At 48.7% G+C, this 27838-nt stretch overlaps 1 long non-coding RNA gene across 2 annotated transcripts; it reads right to left on the minus strand.

The window, feature by feature from the left end:
* Nucleotides 1-1984: 1984 nt before the first annotated feature.
* On the minus strand, nt 1985-27670 carry LOC110357448 (uncharacterized). Of its 2 annotated transcripts, XR_010466791.1 has the most exons (8): nt 27437-27670; nt 27199-27325; nt 25801-25864; nt 20371-24305; nt 7771-7833; nt 7151-7286; nt 5763-5797; nt 1986-4737 (listed from the first exon to the last, which is right to left on the minus strand). It is a non-coding gene; the product is annotated as an uncharacterized LOC110357448 (long non-coding RNA). The 2 variants fall into 2 exon arrangements; XR_010466790.1 differs by having other exon boundaries at nt 1985-4737; nt 27199-27670.
* Nucleotides 27671-27838: the final 168 nt, after the last annotated feature.

A 27838-nucleotide genomic window follows, 5' to 3' on the forward strand; every position in this document is an offset into this window, starting at 1 on the left:
CAGCAGCACCGGCAGCAGTGGCGGCAGTGGTGCAGCGCAGTGACTCAGCCGGCAGGAATGTGGGAGTTCTGCACAGCTCGGCGCTGAAAGCCTTTTAATTCCAGCCTGGTGATGAATGGGCAAGGCCTGAAATGAAATGTTCAGAGGCTCAATGTACCAGGCCTCCCGCTTGTAATTATTTTTGTACAGAATATGTCAAGTGTCGTGCTTCACAAGAACTCGTTTAGCATGCAAACATTTTGTGATTAAGTGAGGCTTACTTAATTAAGCACTTTGTAATGACTCTTAAACCAAAGAGTAGTGGATTAGTGCGTCCTATTTGTGTCTATCATGTTAAAGGCGCAGTAATAACAGGTTGCTGCAGACAATTAGGGTTAGAATACAGAGTGGATGGAGGGAGAATCAGCAGGCACCCAGAGCCCCGCCACTTGCTAATGTCCTGATTTAAAGCCGCCTCTGTGAAGACAATGTGAATCCGCTCCCTGCATCTGCTGCCACATCCCGCCCCGCACCCGCTGCCAAGCCCCGGCACTCTGCACCGCCCAGTGGCACCCGCCAGGACATGCCCCAGGGTCCCACAGCAAACAGGCAGCCTGGTAGGGTGGGCATCACCCCAGAATAAGGTCCCCACTCCAGCAAAGATTGTGGGCAGATAATTGTCAAGGCAGGAGCGATCTGAGGCTATGCTTGTGGCTGTAAACCACAACGTTGTGTGCTAGCATCAGTATGGCGAGGCACACACCCCATATGCTGGCATGCAGCACTCCCTGGAACAGCCAGGGCTGACGCCTTCTTGCACAAAAGGGTGTGAGTCTGCAACGGACACGGTGTGGAGCCACCTGCCTCTGCACGTCCCCAGCACGCTCTGCCTCCAGACTCAGAGGGCAGCAAAAAACACTCAAACTCCCCATAAGTGTGTCCAGCTGGGAGGGCTGCAGAGCTACGCTGGGGTGCTGCCACCTTGGGATGGCAGATGTGCTACCAAGGAGATGAGCTCCAGAGGCTTCTGGCAGCTACCAGGGCTGGTGGGATCCAGCTGCCCTCACACTGCCCTGTCTGCTGGGGGCTCTTCTCAAATGCAGGGGACTGTGCAGGGGAAGCACGGTCGAGCCAGAACGGGGCATCCCTTCATATCCATGAGGAAGAGCAGTGGGAACGGGCTTTAATTTCCAGCCCTCTACATTCCTCAGGCAGAACCCCCTTCGGGCAGCCGGAGGGAGCCGTTTGTCCGCTGGCCAAGGACAAGGGCGCTGCTGAGCCCTTCATCGGGCCCAGGGGCGACCCCGCTGAGACCCCCGCCCTGGGCAGCCCAGCAGAAAGCCCGACTGAGCGATGACTGCGGGGCGAGAGGGGCCGGGAGAGCAGCCAGGACCGAGAGCGGCTCCCCGGTGGTTCCCCGCCACAGTGACAGAGCGACAACCGGCCCCAGGTGTGATTTGTCGGGAAACACGGCAGCGCTCGGGCTGCTCCTGTCTCCCCAGCCTGGCAGGTGGCACCCCCGTTTGTCACGGTTAAACCTCCCCCCAGCCCCCATCACGTGGAGAGAGGATAAATTATCTCATTACTCCCCAACAACTAATTCATTTAAAGTGCAAAAGCAAGCAGCACATCAATCCAGCAAGTACAGGGAAGGTGAGAGCCAGAGCTGTCTCTGCATACGTATTACACACCAGAAACCATGCTAGAACAGCACTCGGGGCAAGGCAAAAGGAGCACCCTGGAGATGTGGAACACAAGGGCTAAGAGGACCAACACAGCTCTGGTTTGCCACCTCGTGCCCTGCACAGCGTTGCTCTGGGTGAGCTGTGAATGACTCATCAGGCTCCCTGGGTTCCTGCTGCTGAAACCAGGTGGGAGACGCAGCGAGTGAGGCAGAGGTGCTGGCTGGGAGAGCTTTAGGTGGGCAGCGCTGCCCTACAGCACCGGCTGCTCCCGCCCTGGCGTGAGTTTTCACGTGACGGTAGGAAAAGTTATTTAAACCAGAAAGTGTTCGCAGCTGGCTGCTCCCAGCATGGGATGCCTGGGATTTGCACGACGTAAGAATTGAGCACTCACAGATGTGCAAGGGCTCGTACAAACACAAACAGCGTTAGGTGAGCAAACCTTGGGTCCCATGGGGCCCAGATCGGGCATCTGGGCATTTCACCACCCTGGTAGAACACGCTCCTTCCAAGCAGGGGCAAGCACAGAGCCCCCGTGCCGGCAGCTGCCGGGGCTCAGCCCACAGCGTCGCTCAGCCCCAGGAGATGCACTGCTCACGGTGCTCCATCCAGCACACAAGGGTCACTGTAGTTGTTCAGAGAGCAGAACTGTTTTATTAGGGTTTATGATTCCTGCAATCTGCCTTTTTTTAGCCCTGGAACCCTTTTTTCATACTGAAAGGGAACAAGCAGGTCGGGGGCACCATGGATGTGATGCCCCAGAGCAGAGGGTCTCACTCTCTTGCCTCTGACCCCACAGGTTTCTCCTTTATTAGTAGTGTTAATAAAGCCAACACGGTAATTTAGTGGGTTTGCCTTTCTGTTCACCTTTGAAACAGGAAAAAAAAAAGCAGGCAGTACCTATCCTGGAAAATCTCTCCCTTTGAGCTGAGAAAGATTTCTGAATTCAGCAAATAAACATCCCCACCTGCATGTGCACAGGGTAATGGAGCTCAGAGCCAGCAGCCTGATGCATTAAGATCAATTCACTTTTATATCTCAAAAAGCACAAAACTTGGTTTGTTTTCTTTTGATAAAACAGCGCTATGAGCAAGCAATGTCCTCAGAGCAGACGGCAGCACACACGGTGGTGGGAGGGCTCAGTCTTACAACTTTGGTACCACTCACCCCCTTGCCCCAGCTCCTGATTTTCAAATGTTCAGAAGACAACAGGTAATAAATCTGGATATTTTACACTTTTTCATTTCCTCTTACCTCACATTTAATGAGAGTTCACCCTTAACAAAGGTACTATTGAAGTTGACTCTTAAACAAGGCCAGCCAGGGGCTGAGCCGTTTTGGGGGTGGATGGCTGAGGAGGAGGTCTGCAGGAGGGCTGAGCAGAGGCTGAGAAAAGGGAGCTCAGACACGGGTCAGCCTGGCTTTACTTCAAGCTTTGAGTGCCAGTATAAAAGCAATTGTATTTTATCTCAAGCCTGGAAATCATCCCCTTCACTGATCTTACCTTGGGATGATCCTGGTTTTAGCAAGTCCCAAGCAGCTCAGGCACCCAAGATTTAGTGTTCTGGTGACCACAGCTCCATCACTGCAAGTGAGGTTTATACTGGTGAGAGAGATTCTGACTGAATGCCCTTGCTGAAAATCAGCAGGGGGATAAACAGTGGGACTTACATTAGCATAGTTCAATGGAGATTAATTTTGATCTAATTCGCGCAGAGACACATCTCATGAAGGAGAGGCAGTGCCAGGGAGCCGTGCTGGAGCTGCTGGGGATGCTGTGCAGGTGAGCTGGGTGCTGCCTGTGCTGCCGGGAAATGTGGTGTTTGCCTGGGTGACCTGCTGTCCCAGGCCTGCCTGGGCTCACCTGGCTCTTCTAGTCCTACCCTGCTCGTGGGGAAGACACATAATTGTTTTCCAAAACAGAATCCCCCTTGAACAAGAAGCACACCTAGCAGATGTAAAACCAGAGGAAGAAAACTCTCAAATTCCAAGGGCAGCTCTGAATTCAGAGAAGCCAAAACATTTTGCAAAACCTCCCACTCCACAAGGTTTTCCTAGCCCTAAATACTTGATATTTTAGTAGCTGTTGAATTTCAGAAGTTCAGTATTGCAACCAAAGGCGATTAATGAGGGGAGCAGAGGAAAGGAGGGAATCAAAGCTCCTGGTCCTGCGAGTGCTCTCAAAGGAGATTTCAGGTAGAAGTGATGCTTCTTATGTCACTGTGATCACACTGCCTCTGTCAGATCCCGCAGCGATGGCTCGGCTCCCCTTGCACTCCCCTCTCTCCTTCTCCCTTTTGTTGCCGTTGCCATTTCCTTTGTACAACTCCTCCTTTTTTGTGTCACATATTAAGAGGTGGGGAAAAAAAAAAAAAAAAAAAAATTAATCTGCTTTGCTGTCCTTCAAAGATAAAGGGACCGGCTGTTCAGTCCCCTCCCCGCTCCTCCACCCACCCACGCTCATGCTGGGCTGGATGCTTGTGCCCGGAGGGTGCAGCTCAGCTCCAGCAGAGCCACAGCAGCACTGTCCAACCCATGGCAGCACCCTCAGACCCACAGCAGCACCACAGTGGCAGAGCCGGGTCCATGCTGGGGGCTGCTGCCAGCACACTGCCCTGCGTGGAACAGGCAGGGAGAGAACATCTCCCAAGGGGCTGGGAAGGATGCTCATCCTCACTGTCCCCTTTCTCTGGGGAGCAGCAGGAAAAGGTTTCACTGCTCATAACCAACACACACACCCAACCAGGGCAATGAATGGGGCAGAGCAAAGTACAGATGATCACTGTGGGGGAAGAGCAAAGCTGCTGGGGAGCAGCCCTGACCACAGTCAGTCCTTGGTGAGCACAGTGTGTGGTGGCTGACATCTGCTCCTGCTGCCACACCGAGCTCCAGCCCACGGGCTCTGGAAAAATGCTGCTCTGTGGTAGTAACTCCTGGCAGCCAGCAGTTTCACTTTAAATTGCAGTGTTAATCAGAAAGACATTGTCCATATAGTCAACACCTCGTTTAACCACTTCTATAAATTCAGCATTAGTGTTTAAAAGATCCTGATTTGATGGATGAAATAGTCATCCTCCTGCAAGCCAAAGACAATAAAAGAGAGATAATAAGTCAAGGAAATAAGGCAGAAGATACTTGATGGGGGCAAAAAACGGTGAGATTTCCCTTCATTTGCATGTTGCCCCAGCACAAAAGCTTTTCCAGGCCTTCTCTGCTTTCTGCAGTGTGACACTGGCTGAGCCCCTGTTGGGGGTGCTGGAAGGGGAATAGCAGGAGGGATGCACAGAGCTGCAACATCTCCAGCATCCTTCATTCTGCACCCCACGTTCCCCATCCAGACACCCACCTCATCTGGGAGAACCACCAGACATTTTGCTGCAGCCAACAAGAGCCCCATGGCTGAGCGCAGGGGCTCAGGATCCCACATCATTGCCAGGTTGGGGTGGCACGGGGTCCTGCCTACACCCACACTGCTGCCTTGACACCCCACAGGCTCAACCGCGACTTCTCTGGCATGCCCTCAGGAGTGGGACCAGCCCGCAAAGTGCTGCGGTGACCTGACTTTCCTGCACCTCCACCCCTATTAATGGTGCCTCTGAAAAGGCTTTTTTTAAAAAATGGGAGCCAGGCCCCAGATTCCAAATCTAATTGCATGAAACAAGAGGCTTTCAGCACTTCTCATCCTACACAAATAGTTTCCATTTTGATTCCCAATCTACTTGACAAAGTATTTAAAAGTTGTTGTTTTTACTGCAATATGAGTATTAAAAAAATAGCTCCACTCAGTGAACTTGGAAGTCATGGAATAATAATCCAACAACACAAGCCTTCTTGGAAAACTCTTCTGAGAATAACAGTGCCCTTGGGCATGTCTACAGCCTTGTTTATTAAAACAATATAGTGTAAGAATTAATGCATTTATGAAGCAGGACTTATTACATAAGAATATTGTCCTTTTTTCATCATTACAAAGGGTCTAGTTACTAAATTAATGTAACCCATTTTAAAGGTTTTCCTCTTAATCTTATTTGGATTTAGGTAACTGTTTTTGAGAAAAATATGGAAGAAGGGATAAAAGGAAACCTTTCCACAAATACTCACGTCAGCCAAACTCTTCACGCGTTCTGCTTCTTAAACTGAAGAATGCAAGAGGAGATCAAAATTAGGGGAAATAAATCACATTTCCAGAAAAATCTGTATTTGTGTTGGAACAAAGAATGTCTGACGGAGCAGGGAGGTATTGGGGGACGAGGCAAGTTGAGAAGAATTAAAATCAAATTAAGGTTCCAGTTCTGCAAACAATTATGCATGTGGCTAATTGATGTGTGCTATGATGGATGGGGTGGGATGGGTGGGATGGGATGGGGTAGGATGGGATGGGGTACATGGGATGGGACAGGATAGGACAGAATGGGATAGCTGGTCTATCCAGCAGCTGCATCATGCTGCCCCACCAAGGGCAGGTGGCCTTTGTTGTCTCCAGTCCTTACACCATGAAGGCAGAGGGGAGGCAGGAAAAGGGGCTTAAAATCCCTTTTGGCTGGGAAAAGTCTGGATTTCATAAGCCCTTTTCAGTGTGAATTTTTTGCAGTTTTTCACAGTGATATCACTTTAAGGTTTTCCATAGCCTCAGAATTTCTTCCAATTAATGGAAAAACCATTAATGTCCATTTAGAAAAATAACTTTTCCATTGCAGAAGAATCTCTCTGGTTACGGCTCACACAGCTGAAGCTGTTGGATGAGCTCGTCCTGGAGAGCCCCAGGCCCCACAGTCTGGAGGCCCCAGCTCTACCCCAGCTCCATGGCCAGGGCGTGGGGACAGCACCAGCTGAGGTGACTCCTGTCGTGTCCCGGTGTGACCCCAGCCCAGCTCACCCTGCCCTGGCCAAGCAAAGAGTGGGGGATTCATACCCAGCCTTCTCATTGACAATAAACATACTTTAAATAGCCTTGTTTCTTAGGCAATAAAACACAGAAAAAAATTACTTTAGGAATGCTGAAATTAAAATTTTTCAAACCAAATACATAAAAATCTCCAAGTTGACCATAGTACTGAGCAGGAAAACACAGTGTATATAGTTGTGTGGGCAACTTTCCAATTATTAGGGAAAAGCCACATCCTATTATTTCTGGAAGTTAAACCAGGATTCATATCTAACAACATATAATTAACGTTGGTGATAGAGAGAAACCTGGAAAAGGCTGCTGAGCCATGAGTGTGCTGCTGCCTGGCCCTTCCCATCTCCAACACTGGGACAATGCTCAGGGACAGCCCAGGACAGAGGCACGTGGAGTGTCACAGCACAGAGGTGTCTCTCAGCTATAGACACACTTGTTCTCTGGTGCATTTATAAAGAATAAAGATTGGGCTCCTTCCACTTGTTGTTTAATTTCCCTATAATCCACCACTATCTGGTGAGGGATAACAGCGTGTTCAGGGATGCTATTCAGAAAAGATAAATATCCTACTTCATATATGAAGCATTACTTTTTTAGGAAGCACTGTCATATAAAAACTACTTGAAGAACTGGCACCCGCTGGAGAGGATGAAGCAGGCAGCAGACACGCAGCTCTTGGACATTTGAGGTGGTGTGATAACATCATACTGCTCCTCCACAGTCTCCTGAATAAAAGAAATCACAGGTTTTTTTTCAATCCCTGGTACCTTCAGTTGGTGCCCAGGACAGTTAGCAGACATTATAAGCAGAATATGCTTTAACAGGACTGTAAATAAAATTTATGGCTTCTGTAACTTAGAGCATTCAGACCACAGGATTCTTTTCAAAACATACATGCCTTTTTCTTTATTAGAGATTTCACCACTTGGGAACATTTGATCCTCTTTCAGTTTTTGGGATACTGAAACTTCTGTGATCAATGTTGAAAAGCTGAAGAGCATTTTGGTGATCTCTCCCCGCTTTGTTTTCCAACACCACGTGCTGTTACCTGCATGCTCTGTCCAAACACACATCCTTTTGCACAGGGCAGAACTGGAGCCCATAGCTCATTTTCAGCAAATGTGCTGTGCTGGACCAGGGCTCGACCTCCCAGGGGTAATATTCCCAGGTTATGGTTCTACCTAGAAAAAATTCAATTTCTCCACTCACTTGTGCATCTGTGTGCAGGTTCTGTGACCCAGAATCATCCTTTACTACAGCTGGACAAAGCACCTCGGTGAAAATGAAAAAATAAAATGAATGACCACAACTGAGCACACAGCCCATTGCTGAAGGGTTTCCCGTATTTCCCTCTCCCAGCGCATCTCCAGCTGCTCCTCTCCAACCCGAGCTGGGAGCAGAGGTGTGGGCAGGCGAGACAGTGGATGTTCTACCACCCACCCAGGGCTGTCCAGCTAGGCTATGATGCTGGAGATTTTGCTCCTTCCAGCTTTGGTATTTCAGCTGAAACCCTTGGCAGGGTTTCTGTTTTGTTTCAGATCAAGTTCCACCTTCTTCCTGCGGTGCCAGCTCTTGGCCCAGGACTCATTGGTCCTCGGCACACACAGAAACACTGGGAGCTATGGCAGAACCCATGTGGTCCCACGGCAGCTCCTGCTGCAAACAGCGGGGAGCTCACACCACACTCAGGGAGCACGGCACAAGGGGACAAAGCCCTGCCCTAATGCTGAGCTGAGCAAAAAGCTTTTCCTTTTACTGTTGCTTAGCAGGGAGTGAGGATTCCTGGGGGGAAAAGCACAATAAAAGCAGTGCAGGAGGCAGCCTGGCTCTATGCAGTGGGGAGCCGGGGCAAGAGGTGACATCCCCCGGAGATGGAACCCACAGCACATTTTATCCCAATAGCTAAGAGAAGAGTGTCCACCTGCACCTGAAAGATGATGCTCCTTAAAACAGGGACAGCACAGAGAGGGATTTTCTCTCAGTCAAGACTTAAAAGGTTTCAAAGACTTGACAAAAATAGCTTTGAACTGTGTCTGAAATGGGATCACTCTGGGCTCCCAGGCTTAGGGCAGCCTTAGCAGGAAATTTTCTGATGGAGCATTTCCATTGGGAATTGCAATTTCAGTGACATGAGGACATTTCACAGGAATATATTGATTTCAAGTACATTTTTACATGGGTTTTGTTTTGCTACTGCTGGTACATTCCATTTGGGTTTTATCTTTGTGTTTCACCAAATATTTGACTAGTAACAAGTAATATTTACTAACCATATCCAATTTCAGAAAACTTTAAGGCATGACTTCCTCAATTTGAAACATTGTTTCAAAAATCATTTGCTGCATAAGAAACATCCTGATTTCTCGCTGGTTTTCACTTCAAAAGGAAAAGCTTTGCTATTGTCAGGACCTTAACTGGTGTGAACACGTGAAATATGACTGAAGGAGGCAGGGAAAGGCGAAAGTTACTTAACTATGTGTTTTTTGCAGGCAAAAGAGGTAGGAGGGCAGTTTAATAAACTTCTATTTAAGCAGAAATCCCGTCAGGGCACTCATTCTTTGCTGGGCATCACAGCACTGGCTCCATGGAGCAGCAGAGCCAGGGCGAGCACCCCGAGTACCCAGGAAAGCTTCTGCAGACACGTGGCCGTGTTGTTCAACTCCTCCATGGGTTTGTAAACCAACCTGATAACGGCAGCGATAGCGCAGCCCTCAGAGCTGATGGTATCTGAACAGCGCCGGGGGCTCTGAGAAGCCCTGAGCTTTCCTTTGGAGCCCACAGGAAATAAAGCCCTTGGTAAAATAAGCGGATCAGATAAGCCAGGAGAAAAACGGAATTGCACAAAGTGAAAATAACTAATCTATCTGGTTTTCACCACACACAAAAAGCAAAAGCTGATCCTGAGAGATACCTACTGGCTGCGTGCTCTCCGGTGCAGAGGTAAAGCTGCTGCCTTGCTCTGAAGGGAAAGTGGGAGAACTGCAGCTGGGGCCCGTCCTTGCAACCAGCATGTGAGAGCCCTCAGCCTTGAAAGCATTTGAACCCAGGAAATGTTAATACTGTATTTTATTACATTTTAAAGAGACTAAAATCCTTTGGCCCAAATCCGCTATGCAAAATAAACAATATTTTAGTTCTGAACTATGCACATCGGGTGTGTAACGCTTGCTCCGCCATGCAGATAGGGGTGTAACATAATGCTTTTCTAAGGGCTGAGAAGCACCAGTGGGGCCCCTGCTTGACTCGGGGAAGGAATTGGGTTCACATAACCCTCACTTAAAAAATAGACTAGCACATTTTTGCTTTATCAAACTCTATTTGCAAAAGACTAGGGCTAAATGATCTGAAAAGGTTATTTTGAAGCAGGGTCACCCTTGCTGCCACAGGTCTAATAAAACAAAACTATAGCCAAATTAGAAACATATTTCATCTAATTGGGGAAAATATAATTGGTGAATCTGTCTGGTGTTTGACCTACACTATTTATGCTAAATGAAAGCTTAAATATATCACAATGCAGCATGAACAAGAAAAGCTGCATTCACCATATATTCTGTGGTTTGATCCCTTCCCCTTAACCCTTAGCTTTGCATGAAAGCCAATATCAGCATCAGAGTTGGCTGCACTGCACAGATGCTGTGAAATAAAGGCAATGGCAAGGATTTGCAGAAGTGATGAGTGATTCTGGGTAAATACCTGGGAAAGCAAAAAGGGGTTCAGAAAACACCGAGTGCTATCCATCTATAAATGAGGCCTCTCGGGGTGGGGAATTTGACGTCCAAGCTCTGATGCTCTCGACATGCCATGTGAGGTTGAAGCCAGCACGGGAGAGATGCTCAGCAGCAGGACAGCATGTGCTGTGCAGGGTCCTTGCACTGGTGTCCCCATGGCCACACAGAGCAAGTACAACAAAAATACCAGTTCTGCATCATCATGGCTAAACTATCACGTCCTGGTCATAAACACAGAGAGCAGAGCTGAGCTCCCGGGGCTGCTGGAGCCACCAGAGCCCCTCACACAGCCCCAACTGCTCAGAGCTGCTCTGAGAGTTGGGTGTTGTGGAGCACAGCTCATTGATGGCACCAGCCTGGGACAGCTCTTCCAAAAGCCTGAGCCTGTCCATCCTGCAGCCCCCAGTCCCGGTGGGGGACTCGCAAAGAGCAGTCGCTCTCTCACATGTGTTGGCTGATGATGCAGGAGTTGTAATTTGTGGTCAACCAGCTGTTTATATAATTCCCATCACCTATAGAGCCCCTCCCCCCACCCCCAATAATTTATGTTCTGCGTAAAAGCAAGAGGATCCTTGAGCAGCAGTGATGGATGAAGGAGATGATTAACAAGGATATCATTCTAAGAGAGTCTGTCTTTTGGTTCCTTGCAGTTACATAACATCTCATAAATTTCCTAACAAATTGTTTCCCAACTTGTTAGCCTGACAGCAGACACCCCAGCCAGCCCTGCCATGACCCGAACCCCAACTGAGCAGAGTCCCCAAGCTTCATCCACACAATCTGCTGCCCATGGACCACACGGGTCCTGCCCCAGCCATCCTGGCCCTGACTCGGTGCTGCCATGAAAATAATTGGCAATAGCCACAAGGGTGATGTTCTCATGAGCTCTTGGCAATGCCGAGAGGAAGGATTTCCAGGTAAGGTTTTTGGCAACACAATTGAAACAAGCACAGTTTATCCAGGTCTAGACATCGGCTGCAAACCCTGATTTCAGTGTCAGTGCAGAGTCCCCATCCAGCATCTTTCGCCAGGACAAGCAGCTCCCTCCACCCTGACTCCACGACCTCCCCCACATCACAGAAATGCTCCTCAGCTCCCAAAGCTCCTGCTGCAGCCCCCATGCACACGCAGCCCCCTGCCTGCAGCCCTAGCCCTGAGCAGCCCCCAGGGTGCCAGCCTCCCTGTTGCAGGGCAGCCGTGACAGGGAGCTGGGGAAGCCTCCCTGCAGGGACACAGGGTATTTGTGAGGCTCTGCTGACGAGGAACACGTGCCAGTCCCTGTGCTCCCCAGCATTCATGTGTTTCAGCAAAACCCATGTGTGCTCAGCCAGACTTATGGAGCTATGATTCATCTCTCTCAGGAGTTCAGACTGAAAACAAAAATCCCAACCAAACAATCCTTTAAACTCCAAGTCCCAGTAATGAGACCGCTCCGGCGGGAGGAGGATGCTCGGTTCTTCCCCCGAAACACCCGGAGAGAGCACAGTGCTCAGGCAGAACCTGCTGTGCTCCCCTCGGTCTTCCAAAGCCGGAGATGCACTAAAACCCCAAACAGAGCAGCAAGACTACAACAATGAGCTGAGAAAATGGACTTGGAAGACAGGGAGCTTTTTTCTTTTCCTTTTCTCCACCCCCCCCCCCTTTTTTTTTTTTTCTTAAAAAGCTTCATGTGGAAGAGGCTAATTAAATTCTTTCTCGCTGAACATATTTAGTGAGTCTTTCAGAGAAGTGATTGCATTTGGCTGCTGTCCAACAGCAAGGAGATAGGATTGTGTTCAGGAAAAAGCAAGAGCAGACCACTGATTTAGGAGGATCCAGGCAGATGACCAGCTGACAGGGTCTGGCCTGTCTCAGATGCCGAGGGAGGAAGGATAAGGGTGGCCAAGGTGGCTTTCTCAAATTCCACGTGTGTGAGGTTAACATGGAACTTGTCTCCACAACATCCTCCAGTGCTTAATTTACAGTACGCCCCAAGCGTGCGCTTGCAGCCCGTGCATCATGCTGATGCCCTGATACAGGCACTATGGGTCATTCAGTACCAAGAATCCTGTGCATTCAAAGATAAATCAAACTGTTTGTTGCATCAGCAGCCCCGAGGCCCCATTTGGTGCTGCACGGATGATAACATGCGCTACAATTTCCAGCCTTGTTCGTGTTCAACAACCATTGAATGTGCCTCTGAACTTGGGTGCTCATCTGAGCTGAATGTCCAGGCTCCCTGCCTGGCCCTGGCTGTCCCAGCATAGCTGGAAGTCTCCATGGGGATGTGTGCTGCCCACAGCAGGCATTCCCACCTGGGGACATGTCACCACTCACCCCTCCAGAGTCTTGAGGGCTCCAGACCCTGGGGTCACAGCCCCAGCATGGCTGCATGGGTTGCCCTGTCCTACCACGTGCCCCTGAAATCCCCATGCACCCTCATGGTGCATGGTTCACCGCCACAAGGACCAGTCCCTGGCACCAGGGGGTGCCCATTCCCATGTCACACCAGCTGCCTGGCAGGACCCCAGCTCCTGAGAGGTGGCACATTTACATCTCGTCACCCATTTGCAGGGCAAATTGCTCGGTTTTATGATGCCTGACCAACTCCCTCGGGGGTATCATTAGGTGGCAGTTACTGAACCACAACAGGAGGTTTTGCTTTTCCCACGAGGTTCCTGTGATAAAGCCCCACCATCCCCTGCACGTATTTTGTGTCCATAGGGCGGCTGAGCTCAGTCCCAACCACAGGGTGCCAGGGAACCCCAGAGCACTCACCAGCCCATCCTCATCCTCTCCAGCCATGCCCTGCTGCTCGGCTGCTCTCTCAGGCAGCTTTTCCCTGGTATTCCAGCTCTTTGGTATGAGCATCCTTTGTGCAGGAGCAGCCTGGGAACAGCTTTGAAGCCCAAAACACTCCAGATACAGTTTCTGCTTCAACATTCCAGTGCTCTGAGCATTGCCAGCTTCACTGACACTGAGGCCTCTGCCCACACTTGGGCGGCAACCGGCACCCCATGTTCCCAGCACGAGGAGGGGTCATGGGACCCCAGCCCAGCCTCACACAGGTCCCATTCTGCAGTGGCAGCCATGCCACCCAGCAGCATCCCCAGGAGCACTGGGGATCTCCCGGCACAGCCAGTCAGACACACTAAGCAGCAGCCAAAGCCCCAGACAGACACGGTCCCCAGCACTGGGGCTCCCACAGCACCACACTCAGACCTGGCGCTTCATGGGGAGAAGCTTAACAGAGACACAGCTTCGGCCTCAGCAGATGTTTCAAATTTGTTGCTAACCCGTATTTATTTAGACTGATAATAACAGGCAGCCCTCCAATTGCGCCGAGAGTTTTTACAATAAACTCCAGCTCACACTATCAAACCCACATCAATTAACAGGCGCTAACGGGCCCCACCCATCCCCCCAGTTCCCGTGGCACAGCCTGGTCCTGCCCAAGCCAGGAGCTCCCGCGATGCTCATCTCCCACCCGAGCCACCTCTGCAGAGCCCCCGCAACACCACGCACACCCTCAGCCCCTTCTCCATCTAACACTCCTTAATTGACTTCAGAGAAAGGAATAGTGATGCTTTCTAAGGGGAGGATTGATTTAGACATGCAGTTTTCTCCACAGACTTCACAAACAGTTGTAACAAGGTCACAGAGAAGAACAATTTTATCCTCTGATTACTGTAACATGATATGAGCTTGGAATTGCATCCACTTTGCCTATTTATTTAGGTGTTGTTTGACTGGTCCCTGAAGAAACCCCCCCCCCAGCAGGAACCACATGTGGACAGGGCCAGAACTGCTCCCCAGTGCTCCCACACCACCCGCAAGCACAGCTCCTGGGTGCTGCAGTGCAGCTGCCACAGCTCCCAGCACCAGCTGAGCTCAGCACAGCAAGTCCTCACCACTAAAATAATGGGGTGCATTTTCACTAGAGGGTCTCTGGATGAAGGACAACTTCATCCTTTTTTTTTTTTTATTCCAATATGGCCTATTTAGAAAGTGCAGCAGGGAAAACATACAGCACATCATCTCCTCTTGATCAAGCTAGATCCATACGGAAAAATGAACACAGCACTTGTACGTACCTCACTTTGTGAGAATACTCAGCCAGAGTGAAATATTACAAATATTCAGTGAATTGTCAAAATAATGGGAATATAACAAGGTCAAAATACTAAGCCATCTGATCATAATCAGCCCTAATTCCAGCAAAGCCACATTTAAGGGAGATTGTTTTGTCAAAGGTTTTTCATGGCCCGGTGGCTTTGTAGCACAAGGTTGTTTGGATCAAATAATTTCTGATGAACATTTATTATGGTGAGGAAATGTCACATTCATTTTATGCTGTGAAAGTTCATAAACTTTTTCAGATAATTTAATGACTTCTCAGCCCACAACCTGTTGCCTCAGGAATGATTTAAATGCGGGGTACAGGCAGAGTGTGAGGCCAGGACACCGGTTGTGGCCAGGAGCCACAGGGGAGCAGCACCAGGGTGAGGGACAAGCCGCAGCTTTCAGGGAGGGACCAGCACCAACCACGTCCCTTGCCGCAAGGGTTAACTCTCCCCTGCACACGTGGGGGTTTTGCTGACTTGTGCTCTGACATCATGGCTGTGCTATGAGGCCTGGCAGGGGGCTGCGTTCCAATGCTCCAGCGCTGTGTAATTTTTGGCAGAGGGGATGGGAGCCTCAGCCGGGCGCAGGGACAGGGCAGAGGCACTGAGCCCATCCCCTTGCCGGGGCTGCCAGATGCTCAGCCAGAACCCCGTGCTCAGGGGTCTCCTTTGGGGGAAGGAAAGTGCCAAACATGCTTGTGCAGCTCCCAGTTGTTAACTGGGCTGCGAGGCTGGGGAGACTGGCTCTGTGTGGCACAGCTCTGCATGGCGTTGTATGGCACAGCATGGCTAGGCATAGCAAGCCGCAGCATGCTCCCCAGGATGCCCTCGGTCCATGGGGACAAACTTGACATCAGCACGTTCCCGCCAGCCCATGCAGAGCCCAGCTGGGGTGCCAGCTCCAGCCCCGCACCCCAACAGTGAGGCACTGGCCTCCTGGTCCCGGCTGCGGGAATGAGCTCACAGAGCAAAACCAGGCAGCCCGAGTCAACTACTCCCTAAAATCATCAATTATGTTGTGACAGCCCAGAAGGAGAGGAGGAGAAGTCAGGGACATGCTGCGCAGGGAGGGTGAGGCCAGGAGAGAGCAGCAGTTAAACAGCAAGGCTGGGAATGGGGAGGCAGCGATGGCATTTCCAGATGCACAAAGCCAGGGTAGGTGTGCAGAGACTCCAGGGCTTCCCACGGCACCATCCACTCTCGCTGCGGGGCCACTGGTGTTTGGGGAATGGGGCCGTTCGTGCTGCTCCCCCCACCTGCACGGGCTCCACAGGAGCCCAATGGGAGTAGCAGGATGAGCATCACAAGGGGAACAGGGTGGGTGCAGTGCTGACAGGCACTAGGACTGGTGTTGCTTATAAGCACCATTGATACTCAGAAAGAGGGAATAAACACACTATCAATAAAGTTTACAGATGAGACTCAGCAGGGATGAGTTGATACCACCAACAGCAAAAGACATAGGGCTTGGAAGAATTAGGAAAATGCAGAATACAACCAAGAGAAACATGGCTGGGACACGGCACAGCCGATACAGCCGAGACACGAGGGAGGGAGAGGGAGGAAATGGGAAAGTCTGGATGCTGTTCTGATGGGAGAGGCAAAAAAGATTCCAGACAGACAATTTGGGATGAGTCTGCAATGACAGATGAAAGCAAAGATCGTTTCCAACCCTGCTATCATTTCAGCCCCTGGAAATGTGCCGGGCTCTATGAGGGACTGGAGCAAAGCTTGGTGCTGTGCATTGTTTGGGACTCCTCCAAGGCCAGAAGGCGCTCTGGAGGAAAGCAAGAGCCACCAGACACTAAACCAACAGCCAGATTGGTGCTGCCTCCCAGCCCCCTGAGCAGTGACAGGAGGGGAGGTGACGTGGGGCCACTGTTCCATGGGGGGCATAAAAAGTCAGACCCAAGCACAGATTTAGTATTCCTGATTTCTTTTTTCTGGGCAGAAGGATGTACAAGACACCCCAGGGAAGCAGTAGACACTTTCATTTTGCATGCTGAAAGCAAAACAAAAACACAAATAAGAAAATAGACTAAGTATTGGGAAACACATCCTGTAGTGCAAACTCATCAGGTGACCTAGCAGATCCTCAGCACCTCTGGGTCTAGGAAACAATGAAGCCAGTTGAGAGTTTAGCTATTATTCAGCACAACAAAGTTAATTGGAACCTGGGAAAACCATCAGCAACTTCCTTTCAAAACTTATTTGTAATAAAAGTAGTCCACACAAAAATAAAACACAAGTATGCACAGGACTAATATTAAATTACCTTCGTTTTATCATATCTGAATGGAGAGGGGAAAGTAATGACATCTGGACAAACCATTAACAGTAAAGGGCTCAGCACTGGGACCGAGGGTCACTGCAGTCCTTCCCTCAGCGTGGTGGCGAGGAGGAGCTTTGCTGGTCCGGGCTGGGGCTCAGGGATCGTGTTCCTACACCGGGGCTGCCCACCCTGCTGGATGAAGGGGCAGTGGAGAGGCTGGAGGCGGAACAGACCACGAAACTGGAAATCATTCCTAATTGACTTCTTTTTTCTCAAAAAGTAGGTTACCTCCTCATGGCTGACATTACTGTCACCTTCTCTATGCCTTAGAAATCCACACACCTAATGGCTGAAGAGCAAAACTGAAGGGAAATCCAGGGAGATAACAGTCTCATGACCTTCTCCCCTGTTCCCCATACCCAAGCTGGTGCTTTTGCAAGGTTTGCAAACCCAGAGGCACCCTGCTCTGCCCACGGAACAACCTGAGGACACTGCAGGGACACCTGGGGACATGTGCAAAAGGTGCTGGAGCAGGGACCCTCCACAACCAGCCCTCCCCAGGGGACTGTGCCCTGCAACCTGGGAGAAAGCTTTGTTTTAGAAAAACAAAAGGAAAACCAAGTGTAGTTGCTGTTGAAGAAAAGAAACCCTTTGCACAACAGCTGCATAAGAACTGCAAAGCCCCTTCCCTACCCAGGAGCCAGGGGATGCTGGTGTGGGAGCCAAGGCTGGACCAGTTCACCAGGGTGCAGAAAAAGGCAAAGGAAACACTTAATAAGCATGGTGTGAGCACTGAGCAGCATGCTGAAGTGTAGGGAATGGAAGTCCAGCCGCTCTGCCCTAGGCTCCTGCATCTAATAAAACAAACATATGCAGCGCTAACAACCAAGTGTGATTATAGCAAATAGCAGCTGGTGGTGGCTGCCACCAGGACAGGGACCACAGAGCAGAGACACCATGGAGCAGGGACACTGCCCTGCAGCAGAGCCAGATCCACCATGGACACTTCATTTGCAGCTGCATGAAGCTGTATGATCATCTTTTTATTTAAAACACAAAAATACCCCAAAAGAACCTGCAAGCATGCTCACTCAATTTAACATCTGGAACATAAATAAAAGATGGACAGAGAATGGGATTTCTTTGGAGAATTGGAAACAAAGTACCTTGTCACTAACTTATTTTAGCAGTTCTCTGTAATATAATTTCCAGTTCATTTGGTTATCAGAAACACTGATTATTTTCACGCTGAAGAGGCGATTTCAATGCCCAGCGCAGTACGTCCCGTGTTTGGGATTCTGCATTAGTTTTTTGATATCCACTAATTTCTCCATGCTGAGGCAAATTTGTCACACGCATGGGTCTGTTTGATTTCATTAAACAGAATATTTAAGCATAAAAATTGTTTAATCGTCTTGTGTCATTATGAGATGAATTTCATTTTGCATACATTTGCATATTTCATCAAAATTAAGGCTGCTAATATGCAAATGAGAGCCAGGTTGCGGCTGAGGTGTTTATTGTAATAGCTGCAGGCTGTTCCACTTGAAAAGCTGCTGGGCGTTGCGGTGGAAGGGGGTGCAGAGACCCCTCTGAATGCCTTTTAAAATCAATTTGCTGGTATTTTTCTCAATAATGTCCCTGCAAAAACACTCTGGGCTTGTGATGGGCACTCGGTCTCTCTCTCCCGCAGTGTCTCATCTATCAGAGCTGGAGGTCACCGTCTTTTCCCTCCACTGCTGCAAGAACCATTGAAATAAAAATACCCCTCAAAATGCGGTGGAGAGCAGGGAAAGAACAGAGCACTGAGGAGGTTATGGAGGTGGGACAATCCCAGAAATACAGATTTCTTCACCTAAAGCCTGGGGAGCAAGACATTTCCCCTCTCTCATTGAATGCAGCGAAGGTCAAGCAACAAGCTCCTTCAGACCCATTTGAGAGGCCCAGACAGACAAATCATGGAAATCAATCCACAGTGGCTAATTAATGCAGACTTCATTAGTACGCAGCAACTGAACAATCCACATCCAGTGGTTATTGTGCTTTGTGGTGGCCCAATAAATCGGGACAGATCCAGCTATCCCAGACAAGCACCAGACGCTGCTCAACTTTTATTTTCTGATCGATGCAAAGGCCTCCCCTGGCTTGTCACAGTCAGCACTTCTACTGCTCAGAGCACGAAGCTCCAGAAATTTTATATGATCTGGCATCAGTCCTTTACACTCTATTTTTAAAATATATTCTTTGCTTGTTATTTATGAAGAAAGATATTTCATGATTTTAACCCATTATAGAGCCCATTTGTTTTTAAAAAAATCCATCCTGTACATTTAGCAACTGTTGTAGTTTGGAAGCTGGAGTAACAACATCTAAAATGTAAAGCCCATGATGAGCGATTAGCTACTTCAACTTGTGTATAGTAATTAAACCAAAATTAACTGGTGAGCAGCCGCAGCCATCCATCCCGAGCAGGAGCCCATTCTGCTGACTCTGCACGGAGCTCAAAATGCGGAGGCACAATGCGAACCCTTGCTGGGGGCTATGGACAATGGCTGAGCAGCACAAAGAAAAGAGCTTATGGGAATTTTTTAAAGCTTTTGGAATTAACGTTTAAAGCACAATGGGCTTTTTCAGTACATATTAGTCAAACCAAAAATTATATCTTCACTTCTCCAAAGAAAACTGTAGCTGTGTATTTGCTTTAGTGCTCAGAGATAAGTGCTACCTATATATTAGAATGTGGGTATTCCCGTTGCTTTTAGATTTGTTTGATAAATATTAACTCTGAATGGCCACTCTACACTGACTAATAAGGGAAGGCGGCCCTGTGCCCCTTCAGCACAACTGCGAAGGAATGCAAATCCCAGTGCTATTCTGAGCATATCTCTGCACAGAGGAAGGAGAACAGGACCACCTTAAGTCCTTCGGAAAGGCTAAGGCTCAAAGGTATGTACTTGTTTAAAAAAAAAAAAAGAAGTGTAGTGATTGCAGAGAAAAGAGAAACCTGAGAGCTGATTCTTGAACAGTCAGACAGGGTCACCAAAACCAGACTAAATAGTCTGACTGCAGGGCAGAGCACAGGGGCTGTCTGAAAAATGATCCTCTGGATGGAGGAAAAGGCAAGAAAAACCAGGGAAGGAGGGCTGGGTAGGAATCAGAGCCGTTGGGGACATGGGCAGGGGACCACAATGGGACACAGAGCTGGGCCACAGCCGGGCCACCCCAGCCCCCTGAGGGACAGTGCTCCCAAGGGCTTCATGGGATAGCAGGTTAAACATTGGGTATTTCTGAGGTTTCTCTTTTAATACTTAAAATAGTAGAGTACAATACAAAGAAGGGATGTTCTCTTAATGTCACCCACAGAGCAAGACAAGCTGTAGCAGCAGCCAGCAGGAACCTGCCCTGAGCGCTCGGCATCCACCCCAGGTTCCACTGGTCCAGTGCCTCAGAGCAGATCTAGACCCTGTCAAGGACAAACACTATAACCCTCCAGTGCCCAAGGGATAGAAACAACTCCAAGAGCTCATCATTCATCCTTATTTCAGAGAGATTAAGCTTGATCTAGGAACCACTTGACAGCTCACCACATTAGGATTAGGTAGAAGTCTACACTCCCCTTATTGCTCATATTTTACCAGTACACTGCTATTAATTCAACTGTTGTGAGTTTGTTGTTTGTTTTGTTTTTTCCCCAAAGACTTACCTTACTCTCATTGAAGAAGTACTTTTCCAAAACGGTCTCATTAAACAGCCACCAAAAAGGAGCTCTTAAAAGCAAGGAGCAGACACTTCACTCTTTAGATCAAGCTGTATACCATCCCCTGCTAACAGAACCACACACCAGCATTTCCCAAAATGCAAGAATTACTTTCTGTTTCAGAAGAAGCCTGAACTAAAACCACACAATTGTTCTTTACCTACAAGACCAAACCCTACAAAATTTACCCAAAGCCCTTATATGCCTGATGGCCTCACCCTTTGATAGGCTTCACCTGTGCTGGGCTCCAGCTGTGATTGCAGGAACCAGCCCCCTGCAGCCTTTGGAAGGTAGATGCTGGTGGGATCAATAAATTGGGAGGGATCCAGCTGTCCCAGCCATGACCAGGCTGTAGGGCTCTGGGGTTCTTGCCCTCTCCTGCCAGGTGCTGGACTATGACACACTGTGATGCTGGGTCACCTCTAGAGCCATCACATTCCTGAAGATGCTCACCCTCTGTGTCTTTGTAGTGTGCTGCCCTTCAGGTATTTGCTTTGCTTTTTATTTTTGTTTATTTGTTTGGTTTTGACAGTTCCTTTTGCCATTCTGAACTTTTGTAGGCTTTTCCAGCCATTCACATTGCTTCTTCCATCCTACAGCATGGAAGCCCCTCTCTGATTCTCTGTGTGGTACCTGATGCTGGTGATTGATCCCTGTTTCTCCTGCTCTACCCCACTCCAGCAGCCCACCAGCCACCCCTTTCCCAGCAGCCTGTGACAAATCCTTAGTTTTTTCATTAGCTTTTGTTTTCATATAGAAGTTAGGGTTTTTTTTTAGATCTGAGTCTGAAATCTGTTTCTAGCAGTGTCAGTTAGGAAAACCAGCTGCACTGGGGAATGCACATGTGTCCCCATGTGCACATGTGGGTGCTGGCTCTGGCCACTGTCTCTTTGAGTATAGAAAATGCTGGGAGACAAAGGGCATCCCGCAAACCCCTACGTGTCCATGGCCGGGACAAAAGGAGCACACAGCAGGTTAGAAAAACCTTCCAATTCAGCCAGATCAGCGGCAGATGACTGAGTAAACATGAGGCGTTTGCCAGATATTAGGCAAGTAAGAAACACACATTCAATTCTTTTAACTTATGACTGCATGTAATTACTGCTTTTTCCTCCCTTCATAAGCTACATATGGGATTAATAATAATGCTGAATCAGATATGCTCTCATATTCACCAAAAAGAACAGAGCAGTAAAAATGAGCAAAGGAAGCTCTGATGAAGTAAAATACACGTGCTGGGGGGAAGAAAACTGCTTTCTTTAAGAGGGAGGAGTGATCCTGGAGAAGTCAAGTTGGTGGGCTTGTGCCTCCATTTCCTCACCTGGAAAGCAGGACCCTGCTTGCAGGTAACTGGTGCTACCCAAAAACATGCTGTGGATGCCCTGGGGTCTCTTATCCCATGTCAAAGCCACAGCACCTGAGAGCACCCAGAACTTGCACCCAGAACAACCACCTCCTTGCACCCAGAACTGCAGGCTGGGTGCAAGGAGGACCCCCATTTCCCTGCAGATTGTGTGAAATGCAGCTGAAAACTGTGCAGCTTTGTAACCCCTACAGGATAAAGATGTCTAAATGCTGGAGTTTTTTGGAATTAGCCTGAATATATTCATACAGAGTATCTGCCAGCCTGTGGCTGGAGGCAAACAGACAAGGCACAACATGAAGTATCTCCTCTGCTGGCTGTGGGGCATGGTGCTGGTGTGGGGACGTTGTGCTTTAAACTGGTGAAATGGTGGTTTAACTGGATGTAGTAACATGAGATAGTCAAAACTGAGGAACCGAAACAGGATTAAAAGGGGCTTGGGGAATGATGCTTGCAGCTCCAGTGGCCAGTTGGGTGGTGATGATCTGTGGGAGGTGCTGAGCCCCACAGCACCGCAGTGCTGGGGCTGGTTCAGCCATGGACTAGGAGAGGAAGGGGCTCCCTCAAGCATTTCACTTCACTCCATTGATTATTATGGGCTCTTTATGTGAGCATGCCAGCGGCTGCAGTGCTCAGAGACACTTTAATAATGGGAAAATTTAATTCAAAAAGCCCAAACTATGTGCTAGGCTGTGTTTGACTGTTTACCTGCTAGTGTTTGCCAACTGCTATCTCATTAGCTGTACAGGAAATATAATTGATATTTCTGTAGAGACATGACACTCGTGCCCCTGCTGAAACGGGAAGATTTTCTCAGTGCTTCATATCACTCCTGTTCACCGCTTCCCATAAGTGATTCTGCCTCATTTTGGGAAGGAATCCAAGAAATAAGAGCTTACCAGAGAGGCCTCTTGAAAGTATGGGCAGCTTTATGTCAGCCTGGGAGCTCCCTTGGACACAAATCTTCTGGAGGAAAGAGTGGATTCTCTGCTGTTTGCAAAAGGGCCACAAATGGGAAATAAAATGTTTCCACAGCTCTTTAATGTGAAAAACATCCATTTTAGAGCACAGATCCTGCATCTAGTCAGGATGGGACTGAGCAGGCTGTGTGTAAGGGTGGTTAGAGGGCGGCAAGCGACTGTTCACAGCAATACCTGCAGCCCCGACTGCTGGGCTGGGACATGGGCTGGTCTGAGCCCTGGGCACTGGGATGTTCCCGGTCTGTGCAGTGAAGCAGTGCTCTGCTGTGGTGCCAGTGTCACATCTGGCCCCAGCTGTGCTGGCACTGAAGGACACAGGAAGGTGCAGCAGGTGGGATGCAGAACGCTCCTGCTCTTTCCCACTTGCCTCTCCACCAGCTGGGCACCAGTGAGAACCAGTGCAAGTCTGCAATCAGAATTCCTGCAGGGGAAACAGTTACCAGTTGGTTACTGTGAACGCTGCACCTGAAATCCTGCTCCAGGCAGCATCATTGCACACCTTTTAGCATGAAAAGGTAGTTTTGCCACTGCAGTCTTTTTCTTCCCCACACTCAGTCAGTGTACACCAACAAAGAGGCAAATGCCCCTTCCCTGGAAAGGTGACCCAGGGCCACAGTGTCCTGTGTGGCTCTGAGGGGCTGGGGTTAAGTTCTGCCACCACCAAGTGGCAGAACACGTGTGGAGCTACAGACCAGGGGTAACCAGAAAGCCAACAAACAGCATTTCTGCCAGCAGAAGGAAGTATTTAGGGGAGAGCATGCTCTGAGGAGCCATTCTCAACCGTTTCCAAACCCCAGTTAAGCAGATATTTCTGTACACCTGTCTGTCAGAGGAGCTGTCCCCCCAGGACACATTGCAAACCCACAGGGAAGAAGAATTTCTGGTTTGGTGGCTTTGTGTCCTTATGCATTTCTGTTCTTTATTCTGAGTACATTCTGGGCTCTACTAAACAGAGGAAATCTGTGCAGGGCATTACTGTGTATTGGGGATGCTGTGAAAAATGGCTTTGCTGACATGGCTGCTTCCTCTATTCTCCTTCCACAGGTGAAACGATTCCTGGTGCTATTTCTTGCCATAAAGCCCCATCACCTCTCTTTTGAAATTTGCATATGGTTCATACATAACAAGGCTTTTTTTCTGGGATGAAATCTCTTGAAATCTGATCCATGAACACATCTAAACAGTAGCACTAACAGGAAACTCAGAGATATGGAAATGCAAATGACTCCCCAATCAATAAAGATAATTATAGTGAGAGATAGACTGACATACAGTATCTTGAGGCTTTTTTTCTTGTCTTCCAAGGGGCTCCCCAGAGGCACCACAGACACTGGTGAATGTCTTTCCAAGGCTCTCTATGGTTGGAGAAAATTGTTGATGGAACCAGGCGCAGGAGTGACGCTGCCAAGTGAACAATGTGCATCTGCGTCTGCAGCCAAACTTCTCCACAGGCTGGGGGCAAGGAGTATGAGTGCAGTCATTACCAAGGGATTTTCAATTCCATTGTTCCTTTTCTCATTGACATCCTCTTTTTTAAACTGTAATTATAAACAGTAAGATAAAGAGATCAGCGTTATTCAACTATTTTCATACCTTTTAAAATATGTCACTAATTTTGTCCAATTAGCCTAGGGTTTTAGCAGACTCTAAACACAAAGTGCTGTCAGGTTCTGCAGAATGCAGAAGGAGACAAAGCTCGATCCTGGCACCCCCTGGTTTGTTGGCTGACAGTGAATGCCTCATCTGCACGTTTCTGGAAGGGCCAATGGGGCAGGTCACGCAGGATTTCCCGATGTGACCAGTTGCTCTCCCTCATGGTACAGGGAGCAAGAGTGTGCTATGTTCTCCCAAGAAAGCGCAGAAAAGCCTGAAATGGAACCAGTGGAGAAGAATCAATTAAACACAGAGCAGCTCTGTTTGAGTCAGAGTGCCCTGAGTTGGGTTACCATGTCCCTCCAGACTATTCTCCTGCAACCCCGCACTCACTCCATCTCTGAAGGGCTCCTGTGGATGCTGGTGGCTGTGGCACTCAGCTGCTGGATCTTGAATCTGGCTGCATTTCAAAAACATTATTCCTTATCAAAAAAATTCAGCTGGATGGTCTTTACTTGGAAGAGGAACTTTTAAACTTTTTCAACAAAGTTCATTTTGTTTGAATAAGTTAAATAATTCCTAGTGCGAGCTCCAAGAAAGGCCTTCTAAATTTTCCAGCTTGAACCTCTGTCCATTGCATGGGGCACGATGGATACTTTATGAGGTCACTTCCCCATCTGCTTTCAGCTCCTTCAAAAGACACATCTGACAACTTCGATGCAATCCAAAGCCCAATGCATATCTTCCTCCATGGCAGTGGTTTAAATATATACACACACTTGGAGAGGAATGAAACTGTGAATATGGTGGTTAAGGTCAGGCCATTAAGGGTGGTTGAGGTCAACACCATCTGACACACATCAGATGAAAAGCTTGAGCAAAAATATTCAGCCACATGCTCTGTGCAGTTTCTCATCCTTTCCGTGGCGGGAGCAGCTCTCAGTAGCACCAGCCCTGTCCTCCCCACTGTGGGGCAAGGAAACTTGTATTTCACGTGGTGTGCAGAGTAACTATTCACCGTTAACAAATGTGACATGCATGAAAATGCCAAACTTCGCTCTCCCTTCTTTCCTGCTCTCAATCAAACTTAACGAGGAAGAGAGGAAATTTGTTTTACCCAACCTCATTCACTTTGTGTTCTCCCTGGGATGAGGCATTGAGCACCTCTGCTGCGCACACACCCCCGATAGCAGCCGATAGCTCGGAGCACACCCCGCGTGCGCCAGCCTCGCGCTGCTTCTGACTCCGAAGTACAGATGGCTCTGGGGTGGCTTTTCTTGGCACCTCTTTGCAAAACCTAGAGAGGGCATCTGCTGAACACAACTGCTTCGAAATTGCTGCTTCCTCGCCCTCTCCCTCCCGGGTACTCCCATCTGGATCGCCCACTGACCCCACATGCTGCTCTGCGCTGGGTTAAACGCACTCGCTTTAGTTATGTACCTCCAACAGCTTCAGGCAACAAATGTATTTCATGCGCAGTCCTCCTGTACCTCTCCTTGATGTTCTAAGGCAATGAGAAAGAAGTGTTAAATTTGTTCTTGGCTACTTTTCCTTGCAACTCCCAAAGGCACCGGTTACAAACTGAATCAGTTATCAGCTAGTTAGGCTGGCAGTTCCCGAAGGTACTGCATGAATACTGATAGGGACCCATGCATTATTCAGTGCGAAGAGCAGAGGAAAATGAGCAACACGTCCAAAACAAGAACAGCAGTGGCAGTAAGGGAATAATTAGCGAGCTGTCACTTGTCCCTGTCAGTATTCCCTCCCTTAACACATGAGGGAAAATAATAAAAAAGGGTAAGATCATCTTGCAAGCTCTGCTCTTAAATATGCAGCTGGTAGGTTAAAATACAATGATAAAGGGGAGAGGATAGAGAGCTCTGATACAGTTTTCAAAAGATATGGCCTCCATTTCCATGGAGACTATTTTTTTTTTTAATCCCACAGGCACTGGGTTATACAATAAGTCCCTGCCTTAAATATCAGCCCATGTGCAATCGCATGAAATGGACGTGGCTCTAACATGGGGACTTATCCCAATGAAAATACTTATTTCTTTTTTCCCTTTCTTTCTACAAAACACAACTGAAGCGAATGTATTTTAGGGAAACCAGGTTCACTGAAATGGGCTCTGCTGACGAAGTCAGTGGCTCCAAAGCAAAGCTTAAGAGCAGGGGAATCCTGCCAGCCGGGACACGGGTGCCTGAGCCGCTCCCCAGCACATCCCCGTCCCTCCCTGCACTCCCTGGAGAGGCCGAGGTGTCAGGAAGGCACCTGAAACTGCAAACTACAGAGCTCAAATCAAGTTTATCTGGAGTAAATTATTAACTAATTAAGCAGTTTGCGGATTGATGAGAACAGAGTCATTCTGCTGTAAACTATTCAACAGCCTCCAAAGCTCCTCACGGAGAAGCAGAGCGTGCAGCTGGATGCAGGTTCCTCTGGGGTGCAGGTTGTCCTGTGGTGCAAGTTCCCATGGGGTGCAGCAGCCCCCAGAAAGCTCCAGCACAGCAGTGCTGCCTCTGATCAGGGAAGGGATTTTTGCAATGCACAGAGAGAATATATTCACAGCCATGTTAGTAGTGACTGCCCTGAAATATCCTGACATGGATCCCTCCAAACAATCTGCTACATCACGGCGAAGCTGCAAAGTCAATCAGAGGGGGGAAGCGAGCAGGTCTTCAAGCATGTGACCCATCACAGATCTGAAAATGTCAAGATTCGCCAGCAGATTTCAACCCTCTCGCACAGAAAACTATCACAGAGATCAGCAGTGACTGCAATGATCAGAAAAGTTATTAACGAGCCCAGCTTATTTCAGAGATCTGCAACACTCACGTCATTGAGGACTGGCTTCCCTCGCTCCCTGCCCTGGTTTCTGGAAAGGAAATTTTGGAGAAACGGCTGGCAGCAGCAGTTCTGCAGAGAGCGGGTGAGGGACGGTCCCGACGAAGGCTCCAGGGTCCTGCAGGAGGAACAGGGGAACCAGCTCTAAAAGCAACATGAAGTGAAAACAAAGGGAAAGCAAACAACGAAAGGCTGGAACAGCATTATCACAAGAGTCTGCAAGTGGCACCTGTCCAGCTTCCCCAGAGCCAGGAGACATTCTTCAGCACAGGGAGGACATCTCCTTTGAAGTCCCTTCTTTTTCCCAAAATATATTTCATGGTTTTTCCCTGCTTCTGCTTAGCAGCCAGTGGCATAACAGCTCTCCATGTGTAGTCTCATGCTATAAAAATGCACGCAAAGCAAAGCATTTTCATGTCAGGTTTTTATAAGCCCTTTCTAGCTCCTGACTAATCCATGCCCAGCCCAGCCTCTGACATGCCAGAGTTCCCTTTGAGATCATGCCACAGACTTGCAGATTACTCTGTTTGATTGACACAAGATGTTATAGATAGTTGCCTATTTAACCCTATTCCAGCACAAATTCACAGGAAGTTTTTTGCTCATCACATGTCTTTCTTGGATGACCTTA

Source organism: Columba livia, chromosome 17 (assembly GCF_036013475.1).
Source record: "Columba livia isolate bColLiv1 breed racing homer chromosome 17, bColLiv1.pat.W.v2, whole genome shotgun sequence".
Classification (NCBI taxonomy): Eukaryota; Metazoa; Chordata; class Aves; order Columbiformes; family Columbidae; genus Columba; species Columba livia.